The following is a 15703-nucleotide window of genomic DNA, read 5'->3' on the forward strand; positions in this document are numbered from 1 at the left end:
GCAGGATGGGATCTCTCGCTGACATCATTCCCACCCCTTCAGTTCCTTCCCTAGGAGAGATCTGACTTGTTTGTACAAGAGTCAGCCGGCAGCGAGCAAGGTACAGCAGCCTCGATTCCCGCAGCTGAGCTCCCAGACGGCTCTGCCAACTTCCCTTGGGCCCGAGTCAAAGCATCTGCCCTGCTCTTGCAGCATCACCACTGTGCCTATCTCCAGCTCAGGAGTTTTCACACCAGGCCTGAGACTGCAGCAGAGATCAGCCAAGATTTCCCTCCTCGCTTCCCCGTAACTCACGCAATTCCAAACCCAAACCTTTCCCGAGGCCTGTGCTAACACATTTGCCACTCTCAGCCCCTGGCATTTCCTAAAAGGCCTCGGTGTTCCCTGGTAGCCAAGGGTTCTGCAGAAGCTCGAGAGCACAAATTCAGTTAGGCCACAACCATGCGAGCAGTTTCGCCGAGATTTTCGTTTCAAAAGGAAAAATTATGGAGCCGTTCCAAAAAACAAACCGCAAGTCTTAAAATCTTACGACTAGTTTAGTGAGCAGATGCTGAGTGTGCCAACAGTCTCAAGCTTTCCTGCAAAGTCCTAGAAAATGAGAGCTAAGGAGCTAACTGCAGAGGCAAAAATTAGGCATAAAGCTGAAGCTGTCAGGGTAATTCTGACTAGAAAGCAGAAAGTTGCACCAGCTTTATGTCACGGAGCAGCTTCTTTGAGCAAAAGGTGTGGGAGCTCTTAATAGCAGTTTAAAGCTACCAATTAGCTTGAATACTACTGAGCTCCTCTAAGCTTCTTAGTTGCTGCATAGCCGATTGCTAAATGCTAAACTTACAAAGGGTAATTGATCCTCGCTCCCCTCCTGCGCCTTGCGCTCTGTCCCCGTCCTTGCGGGCTGTGCCCAGCCCGGTTCAGGGGACACGGAGTGAAAGATGCGTCAGGAGACATCGGCACCTTCTCAGATGGATCAGTGCCAGCACCTTCCAATCAGGCAATCACCCTGCACTTGGTGGATCATCAAGTGGAACCAGAAATCACGACCCAGTCAAGGTGGGGACCTTACAAAACACGCAGGTGCGCCCGGGGCTCGGCCCTGCCTCCCTGCGCGCCTGCGAACAAGCGGCTCATTGTGCAGCCTCCTAAATCTCATGACATCACCACAACACAAGCTGCTGTCCATGGAAAAAAAAACAATTTGGTTCCCAGGATAACTAAGATTTCAAATAACCCGCAGTTGCTTGAAGCCACTGCTGTGACCTTTTCTTCAATGCTTAAAGCAGGTTTCCTTTCCTTCTTATTCAGGTCTCGTTCCCTGCCCAGGACCACTCATCTTTGCTCCTGAATATTAAGTATATTTTTCTCTCACAGTTAAATTCCCACTTGGCCTACAAAACACTTTGGAATCTCAAAACAGAAATGGTTATTACAAACCTGTAGAGAGGATTATAAAAGATTACATGCCCCTATTACATAGCTGCCAAGTTCTGAGAAGGTTCTCAAGTGACACTTCTCCCCAAAGCAAGGAGTGGCCTTCGTGAGAGGTTTAGAAAGCAGAGAATGGAGAATAGCAGAAAAGTTAATTATTCGTGGGAGAAAAAAAAGTCTGCAGTTTTTCCTCTTAATTTATGCATGGTCCTTTTCTTATCCAGCTCTGTGCCCTTCACCTTGTTCTCTCTTCTGCAGTGCTTGCTCTCACCAACCCCTAATCTCCATCTCACAGTCTCTTCAGCACCAGGCATCCAGAGTGGGCTGTTCCCTCTTCATTCTTTATTTTTTGCAGCAGTGCAGGAAGAGGACAAAAGAAAAAAAGTCCCGAACTTTAAAAGGACCTTGGCCCAAGGCAGCTGTGCAAAAAAAAACCCCAACAAAACAATTTAAAAGCAAAAGCTGCTCAGTTCCTGCACATATTTTTGGTACACACACAAAAAAATGGACCAATGTACTCAGGGTAAAAATTAAAGATGAGTGGCACGAGCAGTGCCCAAGTTCACGAGCTGCTTTACCCCCACCCTTTGCAAGAAGGCACCAGCCAGATGACAGTCATCTGTCACAGACCACTTTCAAAAGAGCAGGACCCTCCTGCTTTTTCCTGTCAAGGAGGGAGGTATGGGAAGGGCAAAGGTAGGGAAGCATTTCTGCGGAGACAAGAAAGCCACAGGAACGGAGCAGGTGATGAGACAGTGCCCACAACAAGTTCCAGATGAAAAACTGAAAACCAAACACTCTCTCTTTCAGTGCAGCCTGCACTACACCATGCAGGCTGTGTCTTTTAGAAGCTCTCACCTTAGGCTTTCTTTCCAGAAAGCAGGTATTTTCATTGTCACTGGTGTCACCCTATAAATTTCATTTCATGGTAGGATTGCTGAACTCCCCACCTCTGAAACCCAGCTTTACAGAAACACACCCTGTGTTATCTCAAACCAACCCTCCCTGTGTGTGGTGGTGTTTATGACAAAAAAGAATAAGGAAAAAATAAAGAACAATATGTAAAAAAAAAAACCCCACAAAGATCTCACATGATGCTTTAAATCTTTGCTCACCCTGCCACCACTTCACAGCCAGTGCTGATGTACAGTTTTAGCTATTTTCAGCCTGAATGTTTCTTAATGCCTGGGCTGACACACAAGCAATTAGGTGCTTCTTTTGGGTTTGGGTTTTTTCTTGCCTCAACAGACTATGGGGAAAAGGGAAAAGAGGAGTTGTGAGCACTGCTGATGTCTCACAGAGGGGAGTTTATTTCCCTTGTCAAAAAGAGAGTTCACAGGACACTAAAATCTGCTGCAATAATGTGCATGTTTTTGCATATTAACCAGGTCATTCAGGCACATAGGCTAAAGTTAGCTTTTGTATTTTTACCACTTAAAACAAGTGACTTAGTAAGGAGCCCCTCAAGGGGTTCAAATATAATGTACAAGATACCCTGCAGTACTCCCCCTGCTATTTAGACAGAGCCACTCTGCTTCCTTCTGGCATCTTCAAAATGTTTTCAGAAGAACCCAGAACCGCCAGGTTATTACACACAAATTTGTTATTTTGACCTACTTAAAAGCAAAAGCACCAGAACACTCCTCCTTTTCCTGGAGAAAATTCCATTTTCCTCGCTAACATCTGAAAAGTCTTCATGCACCTCAGTAAATCAACACTAGATGGGACTTTTTTTCATCATTTAATGATAATGACACAAAACTTCAGAGGAAGGAGACTGGATCTTATAAAAGTGCAATGGGGATCCTGAGCCATATTTAGATTCATGCAAAGAGATGTCTTGTGGCAAATAACCTGAATCCCACATTTAATGCAGCATGACAATGACCTGTAATGCCTCTTTCATCAGCTCTACCCTTTAACCTTCAGCTAAAGGTTATGTGAGGTTGGTTTCCCTGTGTAATTTAACCCAGCTATTGCACCTGGTTTAGGGAGGGAAGCCGGCTTGGGGAGAAAAATCCCCTTTGGTTTAGCATGAGGACGTCACCACCAAGATGGTCAAAGCAGGACACGGAGCTGAAAGCTGGCATCAAGGCTCAGGAGCCTCCTGACTCAGAGCGCTTGGCTCTCCTCATTAACACAGAGGATTGGCAAATAGAGCTTCGTTTTGTTACAAAATTTCAGAATATTTCTTTCTTCTTGCTTACTCTGCATGATATTATCCAGAGAAGCTGTGTGGAAGTTTTGTGTGTTGGAGCAATCCAGTCCACAGGAAGATGTCCCTGCCCACAGCAGAGGGCTGGAACTGGAGGATCTTTAAGACCCCATCCAACCCCAACAACTTTAGGATTCTGTGTTGTAGGAAACAAGCTGTGAAAGAAAGAGGCAACAGGGGAAGAAGTAACAGTGCCAGGCAGGGAACTGCAAGTGCAGAGCTAACCCAGTGCCAGGGAAAGGATGTTTCCTGCAGGCCAGCTTGGCCTGGACATTTTTGCCCTGCTGAGCTCAAGGCTCCTGAGGTCCCACCTGAACAGGCAAAGCAGGTTCCCTAGGCTTTTGGCAAACCCAAGCAGCATGATTAATGCATCCTTTGAGGATGCGCTGGCTAATTAAAAGGATCTGGAGGTAGGGTGCAGTATTTCAGATATTCTTCAGCTGGTTTTTCCCTCTATTTAATGTTTCCTTGTCTTTCCAGTAGCTCAGGCTGTGATGAATAAAGGCCACATCCTTGCCCCAAACACTCACTACCCTTGAGCCTTCACCTTCTCGCTTTCTCCCTCCTTACTCCTTCTCTGTTCCCCAAACTTGTAAAATATAAAGCTCAGGAAGAACAAATCTTTTGTTCTTCACTACGCTGCTTTTTAGTTGATTTGTATTTTCAAACTGAAAAATTTGTATTTTAAATTACATTTTAATTAATATTTACATCTAATGCCTAAGCACAAACACGCACTTGTTCCCAAATGTCCTCCCTTCTGTATGCTTTGCAAACTGACAGCACAAAACTCCCAGGGCAAATCCAAACCCCCTTCTAACCAAAGGGCAAAGCCACAGGTACTCCTCTCCAAAATCCTAGAAGGAGAACACTTGAACTCAGCAAGGATAAATAATAACCAGTGGAGAGAAAATGTCTGTCCTACAGCAATGCTAAACAGAAATTTATAGGTCACAACCTTGCAGAAAACAGGCCTGGTAACATCTAATTAGCAGTCCTGCTGAGCAATTGCATCTCATAACAGTAAACCAAACCAGACTAGGGGAAAGGGAGAGGGGAATTTTTATAGAAACACATTAATTATAATATTTTGAAGAGATTTGCTTTATGTTGCTGTTTTGTGGGGATCCCCTCCCCAGCAGGAATAACCAACCCACACAAGTGATTTGATGAATTATTACTGAAGTACATTTCACTCCTATTGGGAAACAATTTAGAAGGGCAGCACAGATTTTTATTAATTATTTTATTTTTAAATTGAAATGCTAAGAATCCTGTTTGCTGCCAGAAGATGGGTGGAGAAGCCAAGAAAAGTTCACATACCCAAGAGACTATTAACTAGAACCAACTTGGACAATGCATTTGAGAAGCATTTCCTTCCAGCTACTGTACAGAGCTGTCCTTAACATGCCTTTACTTAAGCAGCCAATTTTCCACCACTGAGTACAATGAGATTTCAAAACACACAAGAAATCAGAGTATAAACAGACACAAACATCCCACTTAGTGACATAACAAAAGAAAATACAGGGCAAAAAGCATGAGCCTCTCTATTTTCTGCCCTTCATAAAACACCTTGGCATTTTACACATACTCTGCTCCTCCCTTCCTTTTTTTTTTTTTTCCTTTTTTAGTGACAGTATTATCACAAAATACCTGGCTTAGCTGCCTAAGCAATGGTGTTCCTGAACAAAAAATTATTTCTGGGGGTTGAGGGATAAATCTAAGCCAATGTGGAACTGGAGAAATGGAGTTCCAGAGGAAACAAGCAGCTGACAAAGCAGGAATGAGGCAGCAGGGACAGCAGGAAGGAGTGGTGAACTGGGCAGAGCTGGTCCCTGCCAGCAGCACAAAGCAAGAACATTTAAAATACATATGAAGATCGTGTCACAGACAGCAGGAATGACAAACAGATGAGAGGCAGCACCAAAGAGTGAAAGACCAAGGAACAACTCCCTTTTTTCAAGAGTTTTAGTTTGCCAAAGACAGATGGTGCTGCTTCCACATGGTTAGAGCTGGATGGTACCCTACCCCCCAACCCCCGACGGATGTCAAGCTTATTTTTGTAAATCTCTGGTGATAAAAAACATCCATGGCATCTTGTTCATTTCCTCCTCACTACTTAGTTTGCCAAAAACTTTAAGCTCTGCTTTCCTTGCCACATCTACAGACCAGTACTATTTGTCCTGCTGTCAGTGACTAATGATGATTGTGTACATCCCTTGTCTTTGCAAAAGCCTTTTTTAACAAGAGCACAAGAACTGAAAATGGATCTCAGTACCTGGGACCACTTTTGGTAGCCCTGAAGCAAACAGACACGATGATGAAAAGAAAAAGCAAATCTATTTCCCCCCCCCCTCCCAAACTCTCATGTGATTAAAATCCATTAAAATGCAAACAGTCATGAATTTTATTTTATCCATCAGTGACCACACTTCACTGTCCCTGGGCTATGGCTGTCTCTTTGTGAATTCTCTGCACGTAAGAGCAGCCAAGCTCTAGGTTTAGGAGCAATCAATCTAGCAAACCTCACTAAATATATATGTGTGTGTATGTTTTATAATGATTTCCATTTTTCACGTTGATTTACATTGATCATTGGAAAGTACATTCAGCTTCATGTTTGCTTAGCTCTGAATAAACAAAGCGAAGGCTGTTGGGCATCCAAAGACAAATGAGACATTACAGATGTAGACAAAATCTATCATCACCCTGAAAGCATTTCTCTTTGAAATTATATAGCCATGCACAAGTTATTCAGAGTGGAGATTGCTGTATGTGTTTTTAATTCAGGCTGGGCCTGTTGGGGGCAGGGAGGGAGTCTGATGAGCCTCTACGCTGTCACTTTTTTCATTCTGTGTACCAGGTAATTCAGAAATGTCTGACTCTCTAAGGATGTTTTTCCTTTCCCTTGCATTCCCTAATTTCCACTTCTCAGGATGGGTCTCCTATTTGTCTCACTGCATTTATAACACACCCACCTGGATTTTTACCATTAAAATTACAATAAGCACATCAGCATCCATTTGAATGTGCAATTCCACATCAAGCACAGCCATGCAAATCCAGCACAGTGCCCCAGCTGGCTTCACACTGCACAGGAGTATTTCTTTCTCATCTGCAGACCTTGTCCCCTTTTGCAGATAAAAACCCCCTGCTTCAGGGCCGTGTTGGAAATGATAGTTTCCACAGTAACAGTGGGAAGGTGTCAGAAGTCTGGGCACATATGCTGCACAGCACAGCCAGGCTCCTGCATTTGGTGGCTGCTGGCTCTACAAGATGCTACATCTGCACCCAATAAATTGTTTTGGTTCCTGTGCAAACAGAAATTTTTCAATTAGTACGTTTGAGCCACTCATGTCTTTTGTCAAAGTAACTCAAAACTCCTGCTCTACACGTATAATTCCGCCCAGAAAAAATAACAATTTTAAAATTATATTTAAGGGCCTTCACTTCTGTTTATAGGCATGAAAGAAAGCTCAGAAGAAACTCCACAATGAAGAAGGGAGAATATATTTCCTGGAAAGAAGTATTCCCCTTTTAGAGTACATCCAAGCAGGAGCTAAGGAACTGTCATTATAATAAGCTCCTCGGGCAGGTTTTGTGGCAACCTCCTCCCTGCTGCTTCTGTGGATACAGCAGCTGAAAATACCTTGTTAGCACAGCTAAAACAGAGAACACAGAGTAACATGTCTGTGTGAGGAGGGGGAACATCATTAGCAGTGCTGTCTTGGGTCTGGGCAGACCCCACAGCAGTCCCAGCTCCCCAGCCCTGGCCTGTGCTCACCAGCACTCCGCTGTGTAGGAGGGCACCAGCCTGATTTTGGATTTTTCAGGATTTGTCCATGCACAGGATTTGTCTCTGCACAGCCAAGATGCAGAAAACTTTGCAGCACCTTTTCCTGACATGTGTTGGTTTGCTCTTTCCTCAGTATTAATCACATATACTGACTTTGCTGAGGTACCAGGGTGACTGGCTCAGACATTTTCTTGAGATTATGTAGTAAAAGATACAAAAAAGACATAAAAGATAGACAAACCTCTTGATGCCTAACCCAACAAAGGCACAAGGCCTCACCTGCTGCCCTGCCAGGGTATCCAACACCCTCCTAGATGCCCTGTGCCGTCAACCAACTCTTCTGGACAGAAAGGCTTTTACCAACACAGGTCAGCCCTAACACTGTTCTACCATAAAGAAGATAAAAAATTATCATATGATGGTGCATATGCAAGTGGGGGTGGAAGCCACAGTTGGAAATAATGAAAACCAACATCGAGACAATGATTTGCCTCTGCCACAACAGACTGAACACTTATCCCTTCCTTCCCCACTCCTTTTCAAAGCTTCAACCTAATTTCTCTAAGTCTCAGCATCATTTAAGCACTCTCAATGAAGGAATGGGCCGTCATAAAGGACATCAGTGGCTTGAACCACACTCGTTTTATCGGCTACAGGAGGGCTGACAGGAAACCTACAAATAAACCACAGTGCAGCCAGAATCCTCCCCTTGCTGAGCACCACGCACTCAGCCAGCCCAGCCTGCAAAAGCAGCACCACAGTACATCAGGCATGCAAGGATTCACTGCTTCACAAAGCTGGCAGAGGAAGTGGTTACTGAGAGAGGCTATTTATACAGGACACAGCCAAAATACCCCATCAGTAATGTTAAAAAAAGCATAGTGTGAGTGGAGATAACTGAAGGCAACTGGGAGCTGTTTGGATCTGTGTGTTCACCTTTTTCCCTTCACAGGCAGTTCTCTCAGGCACTGCCTGGATCTGTGTTGCCAAAAAAGCCTCTTCTTGTGTACAAGTGCAGCCAGAGTTGATGGGAGAGAGAAGGTAGATGGAGACACAACGCAAGAGTCGAAAGTTTGGCAGATTTTTTGTAGTACTTTGTCAAAACCTGCCAAACCTGTCTGCCAAAGAACCTGTGTCACTAAATGACTGTTAGAAGAAAATTGCTTTTAAGAGTATCTACATCAAAAGGGCTAGTATTTTTTTCTATGAAAATGGGTTGTAAATTCATAGGTGTAAGTGGAAGAAAATTGACAGCAACTCATCTTAGGATGAGTGAGATCTATCTGAAACTCTGACCATACCATCATCACAGAAATATCTGATAGTGTCAGAGTTTACTTGGGAGCAGTCAGAATATGGGATACAGGAAAGCTCTTCAATACCTGTAAGACATGCAAAAGCAGCTGAAGTCAGACATAAAATGAGTAAGCAGGTCTGCTTACAATTTGCCATTGGACTTGACAGGGTACTTTCTTGCACTTCACTTTTTAGAAAGAGGGATTTTTCTGTGGCAAGGTAGGGCAAAAAGAATCTGGGATCTTTGCACAGTTAATAAATCTTGAGAACTAAAATTCAAACCTCAAAAAGCCATATAATTCTGATCCCCTAAGTCTCAAACCTATAGACAGCACCCATGGCGACGTGTGATGACAGCTGACACAAATAAATGCATTTGACTGCAGAAGTGGGCTTGCTCACTCCTGCTCTCACACTTTGCTGTCACTCATCTGGCTCCTCTCTGCAGCAGTTTTCAGGCAAGTGTTTTTTCATAGAATCGTAGAATCCCACAATGGTTTGGACCGAAAGGGACCTTAAAGATAATTTTGTTCCACCCCCTGCCATGGTCAGGGACACCTTGGACTATCCCACGTTGCTCCAAGCCCCATCTGATCTGGCCTTGGATGCTTCGAGGGATGTGGCAGCCACAGCTTCTCTGGGCACCCTGTGCCAGGGTCACACCACCCTCACAGGGAAGACTTTCTTCTGAATAGGGAACCTAAACCTGCCCTCTTTCATTTTAAATCAAAACCCCTAATCCTATCACTACACATCCTCACTAAAGCCCCATATTTTGAGAAGGATCTTCCATACCAAATGCACAGATTACAATGACCAACTCATTCCCCATAAGGCACAAAGACAGAGAATGCCTGGTCTCTAAAACATGAGCTTCTTTAAGAAGCTATTTCAGTAATTTTTTTCTGTCACCTTCTCTGTAGGAAATATTTTTTAACTTTATTTGAACAAGCGGTCCTGTAACTTGTAAAAGGCTCTCTCGCCCACAGAAGACCAGATGTCGAGCTTCAGCTTTCCTCAGAGTAAGAACAAAACCACTCACAGGACAGTTGGTTTCGATGCTAACATGTCAAGAGTTTAATGCATTAGCCTATTGTTTACATAAACAGCTTCCTTTAAACAAGTGATGTTTTACAGGATTATGAAGTATTTATTTCAGAAGAGTCTAAAGAGTCTCTTGAGTAACTAACACAGAGAAAGTATCACCACAGAAAGCATAAGGCTAAATGATAATACAAGTTAATTAATTAAAGCAAGCAATCAAGTAACTCTATAGCAAAGTAATGGGATAAATAAGTGCACAGAGATCATCTTGCACATGTTTACTTCTAAAATGCCATTGCTTTGAGTCCTAAATCACACACTGTTAACACTGCAAATCTGCACCATTCATTATTTGGAAAAAAACCAAAGGCCTAAAACCCAAATACTTTCCTCTGGGTTTGTTATTTTAAGGAAAAAAGGGTCAATGTGCCTAGGAAGCGCTCGTTTTGTAAGCACGCAGGCGATCTTCATCTCGCGCCAAATTCCATTACGGGCAGCATTTGTGGAAATGCAAACCAGGAAGCTTTGCCTGAAGAAAATTTTACCATGGCAGAAGTTACCCTCTCACTACAGGCCCCCAATGTATGTGTGTCAGGAAGAGTTAAAGCTCCCATTTCCAGTGTCAGATAAGCTTAGCAGGAACTGAACCACTGGCCGCACTTCCCCTTTCTGTACCCTCTGGCAGCTACGATTTAAGCCTGTCTTTAAGAAGAACACAGAATTTTGAGAAGAGTCTAACACATTTTCTTTCATACTTCGCAAGCCTGGCCTTGCTGACCCCTCAAGGGGATTGGCAAGGACCAGTCTGGGTCCTTCCTGGGCTGTGGGGGCAGGTGCTGCCATCCTGCAGACAGTCCTGGGCTGGGAGCATCCCTCCCCATGGGGTCTCACAGCCCAAGTTTCTCTTTCTAGAGACTCCACAGCTGGAACACAGAGCTTTGACAAAGACTCCAAATCCGCCTGCTCCAGACACAGCTTCTCCTTTGGAAAGCAAAGACTGTTTTTCCTTCTCCAGCCACCTCTTTTTGACCCTGTCTGGCCTGTTATCAAAGGAAAAGCTTCTCCCACCAAAACCCCAGAGCTTTACTTCACTGGGAGCTCTTTTTCCTAATCTCCACACTTCCACTCTTTGGCTGCCTCCAAGAAAGCTGCATCTCTTCAAACCCCTCTCTCCCTGGTAAGAAAACACAGGAGACAAGATGTCTCCAGGACACGATTAGCCTCTCCTCAGATAATTCCCATGCAATAACTTCTCATGATCAAGGTAATCACAGATAATATTCCTGCATGCACCAGCTGTCAGACTCCTCTGCTTGAGTAGCGTAAAGTACAACATCCCGACAGTCCCACAGATACCTACCACAAAAATGGCAAAAAGCAACCTGGAACATAACACCCTGCCAGTTCCTTGCCATGATTTCATGAGTCAGAAAATAGCCCTTACAAATAGAAACATCCTCCTTTATCCTGCTGAATGTGAATTTTTTGATCCTGACAAAAGTGATCTGGGGATTAAATACATGAAAATCACCAGTCAACAGTGAAATGACCGCAACTGCTTGCACAGAGACACTGTCTGTTAAGTGGAATTAAAATCAGATAAACATAATTTTATTGGCTTTGCATATTATGGCTAATTATCTTGTGTTGTGTTCATAAATATTCAGCTGCATAGTATTAGCCTATAGCCCACATTAAACGTTACAGTGCCTGGGATGATCCAGGCAGAAGGAAGTATTGGGGAGGGATGTTTAAGTGATACTTAAAGCTGTCAAATGCCAGAAATGCTCCCTGTGCATCCCCACACCGCTGTAATTTTCAAATATTCCATGCTAACACAGCATCTACTACCACGAGACCACACTACAGTTTAAAAAAGAGAGAGAAATCGGGCAGCAATGTCTTATTTTCATATTTATAGCTACACAAAACTACAGTTTAATGCAACGAGAGGTTTTGTACAAGCAGCTATCTTGAATCTGCTCTGATAATTAAAGGTGAAGGAGTTTGAACATTAAGACTACACCTTTCAACAACAACATCAGGTTTCACAGCACAGAGCATTTGCACAGCACTTAAAGGAGCACATGAACAAGCTCAATTGTGTAAAACTTCCCAAATAAAAAACCCACCAAAAATAAAGTACTTAAGAGCAAAAGAGATTTGGGAGTGGAGGCACATGAGTCAGTAGAAGGGCTTCTAAAATGAGCAAGTGGTTTTAAAAGCATGAATACAGAAAAGCTGCTCCAATGAGTAATAAATACTAAATTCCTACTCAGGAAGAAACAGCTTTGTATTTTGGAAATTGCTCTAAGTAACTGAACAGGGAACTGCCTTAGTTTTGAGTTATAAATGGGAAAATACAAATATCTAGGTAAGTTTATATGGAAATATGTAAGAAATGTAATAAACCTACAGTGTAAAGATCTTAAAAACAGCATAGAGTTCAAATTACTTTAGCGAATTGTAAAAAACCAAACAATTTTGGAAAAGCAAGGATATAAAATATTCTCTCACTCAAGGCACAAAAAATCCCCTATAAAATGAATGAAAGCTTGAAATGAAAATTAAAAGACTGAAGAAACATATCTTTATCCAGGTGATGAAAGAGAAGGAAGGAATTCTGAAGAATTGTCTTTATAAAAACATTAACAAGAGCACGATTGTGAAAACTAAACACACACTAAACAAAAGAAACCAGTGTTTACTCTCACCCCCTCAAACCAAAACAGAGATACCCAGGGAAGATATAGGTAAGGCATTCTACCAAAGGATTATTTTGTCATCAGTCTACAATTAAATGCACACCACCCTGAGATCCAGATAAGCAACAGTGAAATAAATGTTATCTGAGAACTGTCTCACAAACCCATTTTCAAGAGTGTGGAAGGGTCACTGGTAATACTCAGAAGCAATAAGAACAGGTGCAGCTGCTCACCCACAACCCTGGGATCCAAGGCATTGTCTTCATCCATATCATGGTATGTTCTCAACAATGAGTTTATCAGAATCACACTTCTCCTTCCTCAAGCTAACATATATACTAGAAATTAATATGTTCTTAGATTTCTTAAGTAGTAAATAAGTAAATAAATACATAAATGATAGTAGTGAGTGTAAGATCTTTTACCTTCAGGCTTTGCACATGCCAGTGGAAATGCTGGTTCCTAATGCCTGGCTCTGGGAGTGGTTAGAAATCAGCAGATATGCACCAAAAGCACTTCATTCCCATCCAAACCCGGCCCAGGCTGCTCCTGGGAAGAACCACGCAGCACACCAGGAAAGAGCTCTGCTATTCCTGCTGATTGTCCACTCCATCTGTGCCCTTCCTCCCCAAACCCACGCTGCAGTGGGATGCAGAAAGCCTGCCACGCACTTTGGGGAGGCTCTGCATCCTGCCAAGGCTCTGGCAGAGCTGAAGGACGCGGCTCTCCTGGGGTTCAGCATCCTTTCATCGCCTAAGAGGGTGAGTGAGCCCATCCAGAAGGGATTTCCACAGCCAAGAAGTGATGAAACAGTGTCTGAACATGCTTCCTAGACTGTGAGACCAAGTGGAAAATATTTATCCAGATCTTGTTTCTTCTTTTCTTTTTAAATCCCACTTCCCTCTTCAAGCTGCCATAAAAACAACTGGTCTTCTTTTGGGAGTTAAGCTTTTCCTGGAGAAGGGAACCGTTCTGCCATTCTGGCGCAGAGATGAAGCAAAACACAAGAGGCCAGGCAAGCATTAGAAGGAAGACAAACTTTTAAAAAAGCTGATAATCTCCAAGTACTTCAGAGGAAAGTGGAAATACTTTTAATTGAGTGAGGGTGTGGAAGTAGAGGACTTGGCTCTGTGGACAGAAGACAGAACGTGCACCCCTGGGTTCTCCTGGTTCAAGTCCAAAGAGTGCCTCTCCCACTGTGTGTTTCACAACACAGAAAAGGTCTCTTGGGTTTCAGTCACTGTGACAAGAATTTCTGTCCAAACAGACATTTCCTGGGGGACTTTTGATCAAGCTTTTCTGTGTAAAGCTGTTTGCATTCTTTGGAGAAACCCCATGTCCCTCACCATCCTGTGGTTAGTGTGAGTGCCTGAGCACTTTTACCACAGATCTCAGTTGCATGGGGGTTACCAACTTCTGCTTCTCAAGGAGAGGAAAACATCCATTTTCTTGGATTTTTCCTTGAACAGTAAACAGGACTATAGGCATGGAAAGACACCCTCTGTCCATCCAAGCACCGAAACAGTCAGTGGAAAATTCAGTGACCCCCCACAGAATTAAATTTGTGTTGTTTTTGGAAGAACACAAGATTTGATCCACTCTGAGCATCTAGACTGTGGTTGAAGAACATGACAGATGTGTATTTCTCTCACCCCTTTTATCTTCAAGTCACTTCCCTCAGACCTCACTGCTAAAACCCAGGAGTTCATAAGTTTTACCACAGTTTTAGCAGGTCTCAGCCTACAGTCATGCACAGGGCAAGGAGCCTCTGCCCAGCAGCTCCAGCTGATTACGGCACAGGCAGCGCTTCTTTAAGGACAAATAAAACCAGTGGAGCACCATTAGTTGTCCTCTGACTGTATATCCCACACTGCTGCACCTCTTACAGGGTGAGCTAGTCCTGTTAAACACAAGCTGTCATCCACTTGAGGGATCAGAGATGGAATGTGATGGCAAAAGGGTGAAAAGAAACCCCACGGAGGAATTTTTTCATCCCACCAAAAGCTCTGGTTTCCTGTGAAGTGTCCCAAGCAGGACCTGGCTATTGCAAAATGATTTTATGGGTGACTTCATCAAACTTATTTCCCCAAACACCTTCTCAGCTATGATTTCCTCCCTCGAGAGAGTCTGACTTTTAATCTAGAGACCCATTGTTTTTCTCTCAGTTCCTGAATTGTGACTCCCTTTGCAAAACCAGTTTTGGCAGGCTCAGACAGAGGTTTGGCCCACCCAGAAAGGAGCCAAAAGACTCCATCACTGTCCCATAACTGACATGAAGTATTTACCAAGTGGTGCCTTCTCACAAATAATGCTTTTCTTTTGTTTACACACTACTAAAAAGAAAAGTACCCCAATAACACAGAGACTGGCAATACTTGTGAATTATGAGAGAACCATTTGGTATCAAAGAGCACCGAGGAAAGAAGGATGCTCAGCCCTTCAGATCCTGTGGCATTTTGATCCAAAATGCTCATATCACAAAGAAAACCTTCCCAGAAGGTCTCAACAACAGTGAGAGCCTGGAGTAGAAACCTTTGTTCCTAATCTGGATAAATAGAGAGGAGAGGAAAAACCCAACCAACTCCTTAATGAGAAGACTTCAACAGAAAAGAAACAGAAAAGTAATTCTGACACTTTCTTTTTCCCCACCATGTGTTCCACACAATTTATTAAGCCAAATTAAAGCCATCAAGCCAACTTTATATTGAAAAAGGTCTTGGAGAAATGAATCAAAGACTGTAAATCAATAGACTTAAACAGAAATAGTCCTTCCTAGTTATTTCTTCTTTTTGGTCATTGGTTTTTGTTTTAAAGCAACATGACAGCTTCCAATAGCAAACACAAGCCTGTCAGGGACATTCCACTGGGACTGAAAGAATGAACACCCCTGCAGACATTGTATATTCTTCTTTCACTACTACTACTGAATTTTTTTGAATACTGATGACTTGTCCAGCAGCCTCAGCTGTACCCAGATGTTATCAGGTTTTTAATATGATAATCTGGAGGACTCTAGAAAGTGCTGAGGTTTTGGGGAGAAGGAAAGTTTATTTCTGATTTTATTACAAATTTAAACTTTGTGGATTTTTTCCCAGGCATCATCAGTTACCGGGTTCAAGCTGGGTAGCCCACTAGCAAGTTTCAGAAAAGCCTGAGAAAAAGGGCAAGTTTATCTCCTTTTCTCCCCTGCTCTTTTTTCCCCACCCTGCCTGCCTTAAGAGT

At 43.2% G+C, this 15703-nt stretch overlaps 1 protein-coding gene across 8 annotated transcripts in view; it reads right to left on the bottom strand.

Moving 5' to 3' along the window:
* Positions 1–15703, bottom strand: part of RASAL2 (RAS protein activator like 2) — a 160523-nt gene that overhangs the window by 86447 nt on the left and 58373 nt on the right. The gene's annotated exons all lie outside the window — the stretch shown is intronic.

Source organism: Pseudopodoces humilis, chromosome 10 (assembly GCF_049639895.1).
Source record: "Pseudopodoces humilis isolate 2021_Gansu_Grassland_sample_001 chromosome 10, ASM4963989v1, whole genome shotgun sequence".
Classification (NCBI taxonomy): Eukaryota; Metazoa; Chordata; class Aves; order Passeriformes; family Paridae; genus Pseudopodoces; species Pseudopodoces humilis.